The sequence below is a fragment of the Amborella trichopoda genome, chromosome 13 (assembly GCF_054954075.1).
Source record: "Amborella trichopoda isolate Santa Cruz 75 chromosome 13, AtrichopodaSantaCruz75HAP2 v2.0, whole genome shotgun sequence".
Lineage (NCBI taxonomy): Eukaryota > Viridiplantae > Streptophyta > Magnoliopsida > Amborellales > Amborellaceae > Amborella > Amborella trichopoda.
The window spans coordinates 52,769,824-52,785,912 of record NC_142348.1 but is presented as its reverse complement, the minus strand read 5'-3'; the positions used below and the strand labels follow the sequence as shown (position 1 = coordinate 52,785,912).

Sequence of the window (16,089 nt, the reverse complement as noted above, 5' to 3'; positions counted from 1 at the left end):
AGTGCCATTCGCCCCTTACCTTTGCTATGAAGATCTTTATTTGGAATATAAGGGTTTGGACCACCTAAGAAAACAACAAAATATTCGTCAATTTGTTTCACAGTATTCTCCCTCTCTTCTTGGTTTGGTGGAAACCAAGATTTCCTTCCCCCACTCTCCTAAATTCAAAATATTTGGGGTTTTCCCCTAGCAGTGGTTAGCTCTGGATGGTCCCATCTCAACACGCTTTAATTGCCTCTCACATTGGTACAGTTCTCTGATTTAATTGCCCCCATCTCAACACGCTTTAATTCCCATGACAAAACTGCCCCTTCAATGGTACAGTTCTCTGATTTCTTAGCTCATTACAGTCTTCTAAACATCCTGTTGGAAGGAGTGGAGTTCAGTTGGTCTAGTCATTTGGTTAATCCAAGCCTCTCAAAATTAGATAGATTTTTAACCCCTATCGAGTGGGATCATGAGTTACCTGGCACCCACTCTCTGGTGCTTCCCAAGCCCGCCTCAAATCATAGACCTATCCGGCTGGATACCCAGTCCCTTCCTCGAGGGCCTAAGCCTTTTCTCTTTGAGCTATCTTGGCTCTAAGAGCTCGGCTTCCCCTCTTCTGTCTGTAACCATTGGGAGTCCTTTTCCCCCCTCGTGAATGGGTGGGCCCGTTTTATCTTGTAGAAAAAGCTTCAAATGCTCGAAGTTTTCTTGAAATCATGGAGTTCACTGCTCCCTGAAAACTTGTGATATCCAAAAGACTCCCTTTTGAGGTCTATTCAACACTGAGACTTCATTGAAGAACTTAAACCTCTCTCCCCTTCTAAGTTGGACTCTCGATACATCCACAAACATGATTACCAATGCCTTCTAAAGAAAAAAGAAATTTATTGGGCTCAAAGGGCCAAAGTCAAATGGCTCAAGCTTGGCAACCAAAATATAGCTTACTTTCACATGATAGCCAACTGTTGAAGAAGGGAGAACTCTATTGCCCACTTCAAGGTGTAGGACCAGATTGTTGACCTTCCCAATCTCATTGAGGTAGCGGCTGTCGAATATTTTTCTGAGCTTTTCTCTTCCCATTCTGGTTCTAGGCCAGTAATGACGGACCTCTCCTTCTCTTCAATTTCTCCCGAATCTGCAGCTTGTTTGGAAAGCCCTTTTTAAGAGGACAAAGTACTCAAGGCCATTAAAGATCTCAATGGAGACCAGACCCTCAGCTCTGACAGCTTCCCCATAGCCCTCTTCGAAGTCTTTTGGGATACCCTTAGGATTGATATCATGGCTTTTTTTTCTGATTTTCACTCTCGAGCGACTATCCATAGGGCGATGAATGCCACTTTCATTACCAAGATCCTCAAGAAAGAGAGAGCAGAAGAGCTTAAAGACATCATACCCATTAGTCTGATTAATACTTCCTACAAAATTCTCTTGAGGGCCTGGCTTCTCGCCTTAAACGTGTCCTTGGTCAGGTGATCTTATCATCCCAAGGGACCTTTGTGAAGGAATGCCAGATTCTCGATGGGGCTCTAATAGCACACGAATGCATACATTCCCGTTGTAGTGCAAAAATCTCTGGCTTGGTAATAAAAAATCTTATGATCATGTGGACTGGGAAATTATTGATGAGACTTTGTCCAGAATGCCATTTGGCTCTTGGCCCTTTTTGCCTCCAAAATCCAGCATTTTACTTGGATAGCACTCTATGAAAGGGCTTTGACACTCGATCAACTATAGCGAAGGGGTATCCCTTTGCCTAATAGATGCACCATGTGCCTCAAAGCTGAAGAAACCAATCAACATCTATTTCTAAATTGCGAGGTTGCCTTGGCCCTTTGGACCGACTTTCTTCTTCTATTCAAGTGGTTGTGGGTCATTCCCCAATAGATCCCTCACCTCTCCTCCTTATGCCTTAGAACTCCCTGGAAAAATTCAGGAAATCTTCTATAGAGAGCTTCCATCTCAACCACTCTTTGGACCATTTGAATTGAGAGGAATAATAGGATCTTTAGTGGGGAGAGAGCCTCTACCTCAGCTCTTATTGAAAAAAGAAGGTCACTTGTCATATTCTGAGCCCTAACCCTCCCAAGCTTCTCCAACTTCTCCTTTTCGGATCTTCACCAAAATTGGCAAGCAGTGTTGCACGCAAGTACCCACAGGATTCCTCAAGCTTCTTTATGGAGGACACCGGAACCCGGGGCCATCTGATGGCTTCTCTCTAGGCAACCAGGGCCCCTCAGGCATTGGACGTCTGTTTAGGAATTTGACCTGGGCATATGCGTCTCCTATTTTATGCCCTGCTTATCGACAATTTGACCTGGGCATATGCGTCTCCTCTTTTGTCTAAATATGCATGGGAATTTTCAAATTTTGAATACTTTTTACTCTCATGGTTGAGTGAACAATTTATATGATTATATTACCTAATTTTGAGTTTTTTTTTTTTTTCCATGTACCCCTAGCAAAATAACTAATCTTGAATTTTTTGCGTCGGAAACATGCATGCTTTGGAATTTCACCCCTATCATCATGCATAGAGGACATCACTTTTATTGAAGTCCATCCTGAAGTATACTATAGAGGTGAACGCAATTGTAGAGTTAAAAGTTCTTGAACTCTGAGTGATCTGAGCTGACTTGATTGCTGATTGGTATGCATGGGAAGAAGTAGAGGACATGTCTATCTTTGATGCCATAAAACAAGCTGTTCATTTGCATAGAAGATGCGGAATAAAGGGAGTTGCTAGCCCCACCTGCACCTCCTATTTCCTAGCGTTCAATAATCGAAGGCATCAATACTTTTATCAGCGAGTCATGGAAGGACCCCTTTCTACAACATGGGAGCTTGCTCTTGTGCGCATGTTTTTCTCGATTTGCCAAGGTTCTCATTTGAAATTGAAGGAATTAAACATGCATTAGCAATTGCTTTTTGTAAAGCCACATTTTGACATTCTCTTGACATTCGAAGCAAGCCAATGGCTTTGTGGAAGCCTCTTTTGTTGTTTATTACATCTTGTAATAGTGATTATGTTTGGAACTCAAGGCCCCTGCAAGGTCCCCTGAGCATTGGGCCCTCGCTCTTGGACCATCATAAGGGTGTCCTAGATCTATATGCTTCTATTCACATAGCTTATCTATTTCATCGAAATTGTAAGAGCATTAAACTGCACTCTATGCTAACGATTATTTAAGGAAAATAGAGAAACTACATAAAAATAACTAATTTATTCTCACCATGCTCCATAACCTCGTGGGGTATACAAATCCATTTGCTCGTTTTTGGATTCCCAAATCCTCAGTTTGCACTATTGAGTGTACGACGCAACATAGTTCCTCGAAGGTAGCCCACATTTATGTCTAGCTCTCCTTTCTAAACAAGAATTGTGATGCTTTTTCCATTCAGAGATCTGTTGTTGCTGCTCGTGTTCCCACTACACAATGTGCCTGCCGAACCTGTCCACCTGTGCCCATCTTTCAGGATTCCTTCGATTCCTCCCAGATACATGGAATCCGTACTAAAAAGAATTCAAAATGAGAAGTAGTCACTCCAAACATAGAAAATTGAAACAAAACAAAGAGCATTAGCAAGAGAAATAATGTTACTCGTTAGCAGCTACAGTGTCAGGATACTAAAGCCTAGCAGGTCTATTGCACAGTAGGATGGATCGATTTTGGCATTACTAAAGAACATTGCATTTGGCCTAAAGCCTATTGAAAAAAAATTTCAGGTTTTTTTTTTTTTTATGATAATGTTAACTAAATTTTTTCATGGTTCAATCACAACAAAATACAACCATTTTCTTTTCTAGTCTGCATAGTGTGGCTGAACATGGGCCATGTATAACCAATCTGATGGGCATCCCACAAATTGTATATAAAATTCACAAACCACTTTGACAAACTTCAGTTGTGATCTAGGCCAAGTAGTTTTATATAGCCAATCTTGGTCTGTACCCAAGTCATAAAAAAATTGATTTTTCACTTCAATCATACCTAACCAGGGGTCTGAAATCGTAGTAAAGAATTGAGGATATTTTTAATTGATGGAGGTTATTATAGTGTCTTTATTGTGTTATGGCAACCCTAAATTAGTGAGTTTTATTATCATGGAATGAAACAACATGTTGAAGCCCTTGATAATGATCCACTTCTTGTATTTCCGGAGGGATTTTGTGAATAATGTGTGCATAGGTATGTTTAAGATGGTATGTAACTATGTGCATTTGATTTCATTTTAGGTGTACATTAAGAAATAATCAACATCACATGCCACTGTTTGTAGGCATGAATTTTGTTTTGGTCATTTATGACCTGACTGTTAGATTTAATCATAAATTGATGAGCATTTCGTAAGATGCAAAATAGCTTTTATTTTAGTTGGAATTCTTATTTCCTCTTCCCAATTCTATCTTGACCCATGGGATCATTGGATCTGGGGTCATTTGATTTTGATTTGTCATATGCATGATGATATTGTGCACCTCATGAGTTTGGCAGTATTTAATCTGCTCATAGAACATGTGAGTAGCTGAATGGATTACATGAATCAAAGATGCAGTTTAGACATGTTTTGGTGTGTGGCTCTACCACTATATCTGATTAATCTGTTGCTGGTTCTGACACACCAGTAGACAATCTGGTGAGGCTCACCAAACATGTCATTTTTTAGTGACAAACATGGAGGCATTTGCTTGATCACATCCCGAAATCTTTTTGATTGTAGTTTTTCTTATTTTTCTATTACTTTAATTATGTATAGATACTTTGGTAAAAGAATAATATTTATAATTTTAAAATTCATGTTTTGTTCTTTTAAGATGTTTAAAATATTAAGAAATTTTTGTGGTAATAGTACTAAATTGGAGAGTAATTTTTTGTATGTACCACCAATGATTGAGAGGAAGAAGGTTGGTCGACTGCTGAATAATTTTTTGTAAGTACCACCAGTGATTGAGAGGAAGAAGGTTGGTTGACCATATTAGAGATAATTAAAAATACATAGGGAGAGTTATTCAATGAACTTGGGTCCGTCTGAGAGTGCTTTCCCTCTTCTCCCTCACTTGGACCCTCCTCGACCACCGCCTTCCTCCGCCCAAGCCCTGACCCCTACTCGACCACCGCTTTCCTTCACCCAACCCTCTTCCTCTCTAACCTCTCCCCCCCTCCTTACCATAGCGACACCAACCTCATCCATAATGGAGCTCCCTTACCCCATTCACCATTTCAATTGGGGGGCACACTCTTCCCATATTGTGAAGGCTTTGAGGTCGTCTTTGGTAGGTCGATACACCACCGCCAGGCACAACATCAAAGGTATTGAGAAATGGAATAGGGAAGTTTGGGTTGTCTCAGACCTAACCTACCTGAAGAATTTTTTTTTCTCTTTCCCATCCGAAGGCAGCTGTAATTGTGCCCTACAAAGACACCATTCTCAGTTCAATGGGGCATCTCTTGCCCTTTCTGCCTGGAATTAGAACCTGGGAGTTGCTCTGCAAACAATTTGGTTCTAGGCCACCGACATCCCCATGCAGGTGTGGCACATCGGCACCTTCAAAAAAATTGGGGACACTCGGTGTATTTAGCTTGGTCTACTAGTGGTCCTCAGGCACCCATCCTCTTTGATCAATCCAACTTCTCATGGAATCGTTGGCCCCTTCCCTCATCCCGCTCTCCACTTGGTTGAAGTTGATGGCCTCTTCTTCAACATTCCCCTGGCTTGGTCCTCCACCTCGTCCCGCCATCTTAAACACCACGATCCTCCTCTGTTTCGATCACGTTCCTCGGTACACGAGGATGGATGGACCAAGGTCTCGCATAGAGGGCAGTCGAGAAATGACCATCAGCGTCCAAGTTTCGATCAAGCGGCTCACAGAGTTGGCACTAAGCAAACTGGTACCCCAAGAGCTTCACTACCTCTCAAGCTTCCCATCATTAAGGCCATTAGGACGATAGGTGGCTTCATAAACCCCATTTCTCAAGGCAGGTCATCCCTGTGCTTAGAGCAGGCGGCTCTATCTCCCCATCTGGAAAAACCACATGGCTCTTTCTCGATTGTCCCCCCATCGATCCTCCCCTAGTGTGCATCTCAACGATCTCTTGATCGCAGTTTCTTCTTTCAGGAGATGGCACATAGCTCGTTGTCCCTTGTCCTTCGTCTAACCCTCCTTGTGAGCATGTGATCACCTCTTCTCATTCCAATCCCGTGACACTAGGTGTTCGCCCTTCAGGTCTCCCTCCGATCTTAGGAAAGTAGCAAGCAACTGTCCGGTGCACATCCCTTTCCCTCTTTCCACTTGCTGACCCTACTGTTTCCTCAGTTACCTTTCTCAGCCCCTCCTCTACACGGATGGTGGACACATGCCCTCTCTTATCGTGCCCCTTTCCCCCATTTTCGCCCATCCAATCATGTTGGTGCGAGTGTTCACATGCAAACTGGTTCTTTAAGCCTCTCATGAATAGTGTACAGCCTACCTATTTTGGGAAAGTCGGCCTTCAATGAGTTCGAATGAGCCGAAACTTGATATTCTAAGGTTTTTGAGCCTTCTGAGTTCAAATGTCGTTGTCTGACAACCACCTGAGGCCTCAGCAGTATAGCTTCAATTATGCAGTATTTTGGGCATGTAAGAGAGTAACATTGCAAATGAAATATCTTTCTGATATGCTTTATCGTTGTTGAATCCAGACAAAACTTAGTGGGCATGTATGTGACATCTAATGCTACCTTCTCATGCTTTTTGAGGTCGAGATGATACCTTTTCGAATTCTTCCAAAATTAGGCTTATTTGGTTAGGGGCTCTCATAGTCCCTAGGCGTTTTTGGTACCTGCGGGTCTAGGTTGCTACTGACTCCTCCTATATTCATATCGGGGATGCAAGTGTGTCAAAAATTCCCTACAACAAGGTCCGTATGGGAGTGCTTTCCCTCCTCTCCCTTTCTTGGGCCGTCCTCGACCACCACCTTCCTCCACCGAAGCCCTGCCCCTACTCGACCACCGCCTTCTTTCGCCCAACCCTCTTTCTCTCTAGCCACTCCCCTCCCCCCTCCCCACTTTACCATAGCTACTCTCACCTCATCCATAATAGAGCTTCCTCACCCCTTTCATCGTTCCAATTGGGGGGCCACATTCTTCCTATATTGTGAAGGCCTTGAGGTCCTCTTTGGTGGGTCGATTCACCTTCGCCCCCCACCCCCCAACCCCCCCACGACCTCAATGGTTTAGAGAAATGGAATAAGGAAGTTTGGGCTGTCTCAATCCTTACCTGCCTTGAGAATTTCTTCTCTTTCCCATATGAAGTCAGCCGTAATAATGCCCTGCAGGGACACCATTCTCGGTTCAATGGGGCATCTCTCGCCCTTTCTGCTTGGAGTGAGAACTTGGGAGCCGTTTTTCCGCAAACAATTTGGCTCCAGGCCACCAACATCCCCATGCAGGAGTGGCACATTGACACTTTCAAAAATATTAGGGACTCTTGCTGCGCGTTTAGCTCGATCCATTAGCGGTCCTCAGACACCCTACTTTTTGGATCAATCCAACTTCTTGTGGAATCGTTGGTGCCTTCCCTCGTCCCGCCCTTCATTTGGCTGAAGTTAATGGCCTCTTCTTCCACATTCCCTTGGCCTTGGTCCTTCACCTCTCCCCATCGTTGATCCTCATCTGTTTGGATCATGTTCCTTAGTACACCAGGATGGATGGACCAAGGTCTCACACAGAGGGCCGCTAAGAAATCACCATCAGCGTCCAAGTTTCGATTGTGCAGCAAACTTTGCCCCAGGAGCATCACCACCTCTCGAGCCTCCTGTCATTAAGGCCGATGGGACGACAGGTGGCTCCACAAACCCCATTTCCCAAGGCAATTCATCCCTTGCCTTAAAGCAGGCGGCTTTACCTCCCCATCTAGAACAGTCACGTGGCTCCTTCTCGATTGTCCCCCATCGATCCTCCCTTGGCGTGCATCTCAGCAATCTCTTGATCGCGATCTTTTGATCGCAGTTTCCTATTTTTAGGAGCTGCCACATGGCTCTTTATCCCTTGTCCTTCGTTGCACCCTTCTTGGTGAGCATGTGATCGCTGCTTCCCTTCCCAATCCCGTGATACCAGGTGTCCTCCGTCTGAGTCTCCCTTTGGTCTTAGGGAAATAGGACGCAACTCTCCCTCCCTCCTCCGTTTCCCGCTTTTTCACTTGTTGACCATGTTGTTTCTTCAATTACCTTTTCTCAACCCCTCTGTAACATGGAAGGTGTACACGTGCCCTCTCCTTTCGTGCCCCTTTCCCCCCCTTTTCAGCCATCCAATCGTGTTCACATGCAGAATGCTCCTTTATCTCGTTCTGCCCAAGCTCTTATACCCTTGCTCTCTTTCCCCTCTCTCTCTCCACCCTTTCTCTATGCAATCCTAGGCTTGCAACCCCTTCCTCCTGCACCCCCTCTTTGTATGCCCTCCCCTAACCTCATTAGTCCACCTCACCATTTTCCTCCTAATTCATCTCCTCCTCTTCTCTCCCCCCATGTCCCAACCTTGTTGCCACCATTGCCTCACCTAATTAAGCTTCGATATCGAGGCCTACCCAGCCTGTTCACCAGATGCCTTCATGCACAAGCCCTCATTCAAGCCCATTGTTAGCCATCTATTCCACCTCTCAGCCTTCCTCTTCACCCTTAATTCCGCCTCAACCTCCTACTCCCCCGGGCTGCCATTCTTTTCACATTTCCCCTTTTGAAGGTCCCCTCCCCCCTTTGCTACCGTACAATCTCGGTGAAGAGTATCCTTCTCCCCTACTCACAAATCTTTCCCTTCCCTTTGATAACCCCTCTTCTTCCTATTCCTCAAACTCTTCTTCACCGGCCTTTGTGGATTCTAGCTTAATGAACGAAATCGACCAAGCCCAAGGCAATCCTCACAAGAACCTTTCAATGATGGGCTTCCTGTTCAACGGCCCACATGAAGCCCTTGAAGCCTTCATCAATGCTGATCGCGAATCTAGACACCAGTCTAAGTCGAAGAATGTTAAAGGTAAGGCTCCCTCTACCAATTTAAGAGCATCCCAAGAGCTATACAACTCTCTGTTAAAGTAAAGTATGAGAAAGGAGAACCCTCAGCTAAGGTCCTCCCCACTCCCTAGGCTCCTTGGCATTCTCGCCGCTCGACCATGAGTGCCATTCGCCCCTTATCTTTGCAATGAAGATCTTTATTTGGAATATAAGGGTTTGGGCCACCCAAGAAAATGGAAAAATATTCGTCAATTTGTTTCACAGTATTCTCCCTCTCTTCTTGGCTTAGTGGAAACCAAACTTCCTTCCCACACCCTATCCCAAATTCAGAATATTTGGGGCTTTCCCCTACCAGTGGTTAGCTCTAGATGCAATAGGACCTTTTGGCGGTATCTGGGTCCTTTGGGACCCTTCTCAGCACACCTTGGTTGCCTCTCACATTGGCAAGTTCTCTGTCATAGTGACCCTAGCTAGGATCAATGATTTCCTCCATTGGAAATGGTTTGTGGTCTAAGGACCACAAGAAGACAACGAGAAATTGGCTGTTTTGAGAGAGTTACAGTCTTTGATGACCCTCCCTTTTTCTAAGTGGTGTGTAGGAGGTGATTTTAATCTCTCCAGATGGTCTCATAACAGTCTTCTAGACATCCTGTTGGAAGGAGCAGAGTTCAATTGGTTTAGTCATTCGGCTAATCCAAGCCTCTCAAATTTAGATAGATTTCTAATCCCTCTCGAGTGGGATCATGAGTTCCCTGGCACTCTGGTGCTTCCCAAGCCCACCTCAAATCATAGATCTATCCTGCTAGATACCCAATCCCTTCCTCGATGTCCTAAGCCTTTTCTCTTTGAGTTGTCTTGGCTCTAAGAGCCCAGCTTCCCCTCTCCTGTTCGTAACCATTGGGAGTCCTTCTCCCCCCTCGTGAATGGATGCGCCGGTTTTATCTTGTAGAAAAAGCTTCAAATGCTCAAAGTTTTCCTGAAATCATGGAGTTCACAACTCCCTGGAAACTTTTGATACCAAAAAGATTCCCTTTTGAGGTATATTCAACACTGAGACTCCATTGAAGAACTTAGACCTCCCTCCCCTTCAGCTGGATTCTCGATCCATCCATAAACGTGATTACCAATTCCTCCTAAAGAAGAGAAAAAATTTATTGGGCTCATCGGGCCAAAGTCAGATGGCTCAAGCTTGACAACCAAAATACAACTTATTTCCACAAGATAGCCAACTGTCAAAGAAGGGAGAACTGTATTACCCACTTTAAGGTGGGGAACCAGATTGTTGACCATCCCAATCTCATTGAGGCAGCGGTTGTCGAATATTTTCCAAGCTTTTCTCTTCCCCTTCTAGTCCTAGGCCAGTAATGGCGGACCACTCCTTCTCTTCTGTTTTTCCCAAATCTGCAGCCTCTATGGAAAGCCCTTTTTAGGAGGACAAAATACTCCAAGCCATTAAAGACCTCAATGGACTTCCCCATAGCCCTCTTCAAAGTCTTTTGGGATACCCTTAGGACTGATATTGTGGCTTTCTTTTCTTAATTTCACTCTCGAGCTACTATCCATAAGGCGATGAATGCCACTTTCATTGCTAAGATCCCCAAGAAGGAGGGAGCAAAAGAGCTTAAAGACTTAAAACCCATTAATTTGATTAATACTTCCTACAAAATTCTCTTAAAGGCTTGGCTTCCCGCCTTAAACGGGTCCTTGGTCAGGTGATCTTATCGTCCCAAGGGACCTTTGAGAAGGAACATTAGATTCTCGATGGGGCACTAATAGCACACGAGTGCATCCATTCTCGCTGTAGAGCAAAAATCCCAGACTTGGTAATCAAAAAGCTTATGATGATGAGACTTTGTCCAGAATGCCATTTGGCTCTCTATGGTTGAGATGGATTCAAAACCCCAATTTTTGGACCCTATTAATGACACATCTAAGGGTTACATTCATGCTTCAAGAGGGCTCTACCAAGGGGACCCCCTTTCACCCTTCCTACTTGCCATAGTAGCTGAGGTGTTCAGTGCCTCACTATCTCGTGTGTACAACACGGGATGTATTTAGGGTTTCCAAGTGGGTAGGTGGGGTCTCTCTATATTCCACCTCCAATATGTCGATGATACCCTCCTTTTTTGTGATGCAATTTTTTAAAAAGTTAGTTGTTTATTGCTCTTCCTCCAATGCTTCAAGTTGGCTACGGGCTTTAGGGTGAACCTAGAAAAAACTAAGATGACAGGAATCTGCCTTGACCAAGCCATAGTGAAATGCTTCGCTGACTCATGGGGATGTGCTGTAGAGCCAATGCCTTCATCCTATCTTAGGCTTCCATCTTGCATTGGCCTTCATCGAATCCAGTTATGGAGCCTGGTTATAGACAAAGTCGAGTGGCACCTGGCTTCATGAAAAGGGAGAGTCCTTTCACCAGGCTGCAAAGCAACCCTTATCAAGGCCACAATTTCCAGTATTTCCCTTTTCATTATGTCCTTTTTCTTTATGGTCGTAGTCGCTAGATTGGAAAAACTCATGAGGGCTCTAAGGCTGCTCATTGAAGGGGCAAGTGAAGAAAGTCAAGCCCCAAGCATGAGATCTTATGTATGTAGAAGTGTCTATCAATTGAAAACCTACAGAGGCTATGATTGACCCTGGGGCTACACACAACTTTGTGGCAGATCAAGAGGCTCGCTGGCTGAACCTCAGTGAAGGTACTGGATGGTCTCTCCCTAAAATTAAATACTTGCGGGTGTCGTTCAGTCTCCTTTCAAGGGAAGAAAGGCTAGAACTTGCCGCGCTCCCTCCCTCACTTACCTTTGACAATGAAGCGAGAATTGAATCAATTACCTGTTTCAGTCAGCTTGCTTTCAAACTAGCCGTACTCGAACCGTCCTCATAGACACGATGAAACTCGATTCCTTGTTCACCTCCTCGTCACCTGCTTTACTACTCCCTTGCTAGTTTCTTTTGTCTGACCCGTAACCCTTCCTCTTCGATGGCAGAATGCATTACTGGTCCACCTAATGCGATATCTTGGAACCACAATTTCAAGAGACTCTTAGTTGACCACAAGCTTCACCAGTTTTTTAATCTCTCGGTCTTGCCCGATTCGATATTTTTCTCCCACATGCAATGACAAGATTGTCTGATCGCCCTCTCCATCAGATTTATTCACAGTTGCTTCATTTTACTGAAGCTTATAGTCCCTGCCTTCTCCTCCCCTCTCAGCCTTTCCCTCTATAGCCACCATGGCTTGGTGCTCCTTTTTGCCCTCAAAATCCAGCTTATTACTTGGATAGCACTCTATGAAAGGGCTTTGACACTCGATCAACTACAGCAAAGGGGTATACATTTTCCTAACAGGTGCACCATGTGCCTCAATGCTGAATAAACCAATCAACATCTATTTCTAAATTGTGAGGTTGCCTTGGCCCTTTGAACCGACCTTCTTCTTCTATTCAAGTGGCTGCGGGTCATTCCCCAATTGATCCCTTACCTCTTCTCCTTATGCCTTGGAACTCCTTGGAAAAATTCAGGAAATCTTCTATGGAGTGCTTCCATCTCGGCCACTCTTTGGACCATTTGAATTGAGAAGAATAATAGGATCTTTAGTGAGGAGAGAGCCTCTACCTCAGCTCTTATTGAAAAAAGGAGGTTACTTGTCACATTCTGAGCCCTAAACCTCCCAAGCTTCTCCATCTTCTCCTTTTCGGATCTTCACCAAAATTGGCAAGCATTGCTGCACCTAAGTACCCACAGGATTCCTCAAGCTTCTTTATGAAGGACACCGGAACCTGGGGCCATGTGATAGCTGCTCTCTAGGCAACCAGGGCTCCTCAGGCATTGGATGCCTGTTTAGGAATTTTGAAGCCCTGATCCTCCTTTCTTATGCTCTGCCTATCAGAGTCAAGGACTCCACATTCGCTGAGGGCAAGTCTCTACTCAGAGGACTCAGAAGATTTAATCATCTTTGGAGCAGAAAGGTGTAGGTAGAGGATATTACAGCAACACTATCGCTTGGGCTTCTAGCAATGCCCTCTGCCCTTGGAGACTAGATAACATTTTTGTCGAAATTGGCCACATTTGCAGCAGTGTCCAAGTCTCTTGGAGACACACTCATAGGAATTGTAACGCTGCGGCAGATGCACTAGCAAGGGAGGGAACAAGTCTCAACTATTCCTAGGGGAATTTGGACCTCTCTTAGTGCTCACCTCATTTCCTTAGTGCTCACCTCATTTTTGGATCTATGGCAAAGATTCTTGGACCCTCAAGGCTTCCTGTATAGGGCACCCTGTTTTGGGAATTACAATCAATACAAAAGTCAACTTCCTCCAGGAAAAAAAAGAACGTTGGTTGACTAATGGAGAACATGATGATTTATTGCGTTTGGGTTTTATGCCTAGAGGATTCATTAGAAGGTTCAGAACTTTTTAATACTAGATCTTTCTATTTGGTTTCTGTTCACCTTGAATTTGGTTAGATGTTCATATTTCTGCCTCTTTTTGTCAGTTTTTTATTTCTTGTGTGTTTGTTTGGTGGTGGTGGTGGGGAGTGTAAGAGAGAGAGAGAGAGAGAGAGAGAGAGAGAGAGAGAGATTCATAGATGATATGAATTGCATCTCAAGACATTGATATTTTAGTTGACTTGGGATTTGATTTCTGCCCATAATATGATGGCAAATTGCTAATAGAACATTTGTGAGTATGAAACTTTGGGATTAGTCATTATTTTCAACAGGGACGACGGAAGTATAAATAGCCATTGAATATGGAAAATGAGACTTTATGTACTGTTTATTTGCCTTTTGCTAGCTGCATTATAGATATTTGTTTGTTTTTTTAAACAAGGTGGTTTCTCAGTTATCTTTTTTATTAAGTCAATGTAATTTTTTGTAGGTGGTAGAGCTGGGATTTACCCTAGCAACACTTGCTCATGTTTGACACAATGCCATGATGGATGAAAAGAGCAGTAAGTTATGCCAACAGTGGAGGTCTGGCTGTTCAAGCATTTCAGGCATATTTTCAGCTTAGCAGCCTTTGCTACATGAGGCTTGTTTGCTTGCTGTGCAGGTACTATTTAATATTGTTATTCTATGTTGTTGATCCCCTTAGGCTGGAGGAATATCTAAATAACTGATTAAAGCTCATATCGTGAAATTGGGGAATTGTGTATTGTAGTCTCTGATGGTATTTGCCATTATAAGTAATCTTGTAACCATATATCACCATTTCCTCGTATTCTTTCCATCCTACTATGTATGTGATTAACGGACCTATTCATTATACATTATCTCATAGCTATATTGTTTTCAGCACTTTTGTCCCAACCATATCCACATTCCTAATATTACTTTGTAATTGTGCAAGCCTCTGTCTCTCTCCCTTACACGCCGACACACACGTGCACCTGCACATTTGCACAAACAAAATGAAAAATAACTATTGCTACCCATGAAAGAAGTATTAAGCACATTTACATGTAGAATATTTGCTTTTGGGTTTTTTTGTTAAGTATATATAAAACAATAAAAAAGTATACAAAGAGACCATTTACTTTTTGTACAAGGAGGTCACAATCATTTAGGTCCTTTAGATCTCAAATTGGATGGTTGTAGGAGTGTCATTAGATAAACTCAAAGTTTGAAAAAAAAATTCTCGGACTTTGTGACTCACCCTAAGCCATGAAATTTGACATCCAATGAGTAGAAGTAATTGTGACCCCCTTATACAAAAAGTAAATGGTCTCTTTTACAATCCCGAGAACATTTGCTCCTTGCATGATCAATATTGTTTGTTGATATCAATCGACAATTTGACTTGGGCATATGTGTCTCCTATTATAAGTGTCTCCTATTTTGTCTAAATATGCATGGGAATTTTCAAAATTTGAATACTCGTTACTCTCACGGTTGAGTGAATATATGATTATATTACCTAATTTTGATTTCTTTTTTTTCCATGGACCCTAGCAAAATAACTAATCTTGAATTTTTTGCATTAGGAACATGCATGCTTTGGAATTTCACCCCCATCATCATGCATGGAGGACATATCAGTTTTATTGAAGTCCATCCTGAAGTATACTATAGAGGTGAACGCAATTGTAGAGTTAAAAGTTCCTGAACTCTGAGTGATCTGAGCTGACCTGATTGCTGATTGGCAAGCATGGGAAGAAGTGAAGGACATGTCCATCTTTGATGCCATAAAACAAGTTGTTCATTTGCATGGAAAACGCTGAATAAAGAGAGTTGCTAGCCCCACCTGCACCTCTTATTTCCTAGCGTTCAATAATCGAAGGCATCGATACATTTATCAGCGAGTCATGGAAGGACCCTTTGCTGCAACATGGAGAGCTTGCTCTTGTGCGCATGTTTTGCTGGATTTGCCAAGGTTCTCATTTGAAACTGAAAGAATTAAATAGGCATTAGCAATTGCTTTTTATAGAGCCACATTTTCACGTTCTCTTGACATTCGAAGCAAGCCAGTGGCTTTGTAGAAGCCTCTTTTTCTGTTTATTACGTCTTGTATATATTTTGCCTTGATTATATAAATAAGTTTTTGGAGAAGGATGAGGATGAAGATTTCACTGTGTGGGTGTGTTGATCGGCATGTATTTTTGCTCATTTGTTTCAGCCTGGTCTTTCCTCTGATTTTGAGATATGAGTTTGGTTGCTTTGCTTTAGTATCAAATGGGCCATGAATATTCTTGTATGTATCTTTATACACACATCTTATTTCTGATTGGTGATTTTAGAAACCTATAATCCAAAATTTTGGACAACCTTTTGCCCTTATATTTATTAAAATACATGTTTTTTACTTTCTATAAAACCAATAGAGGGCACTGAATATAATTGTGCATGCTCCAAATTATCTCGAAATGATGCAATGAGATTCTCATGTGCTTAACTAAGGTAGCATTGCAAGTGGCACACTTAGAACAATGACTTTCCCATTTGATATTCTATCCTTGTCCAAGAACAAGAAGAGAGAGAGAGACTGTAGATTTTGTAAAGAGAAAGAAGCTTGAGCGCAATTTCACGTCTAGGAAGTAACCAACAAAATTGGTGCCATTATTAAAATAACTGCATAAGTGAAAAATCCTATGCTAACAACCATAGAGAAAGAAGATT

General features: G+C 43.0%; 1 protein-coding gene across 19 annotated transcripts in view; it reads left to right on the top strand.

Annotated features, from left to right (window-relative positions):
- The window catches only part of LOC148779338 (uncharacterized), a 54,483-nt gene extending 38,961 nt beyond the window's left edge, over positions 1-15,522 (top strand). For all 19 annotated transcript variants that reach the window (XR_016048162.1, XR_016048165.1, XR_016048160.1 and 16 more), the window contains 2 exons: positions 13,853-14,026; positions 14,958-15,522. The gene's annotated coding sequence lies outside the window, so the exon portion shown is untranslated. The remainder of the gene's footprint in view (positions 1-13,852; positions 14,027-14,957) is intronic.
- Positions 15,523-16,089: the final 567 nt, after the last annotated feature.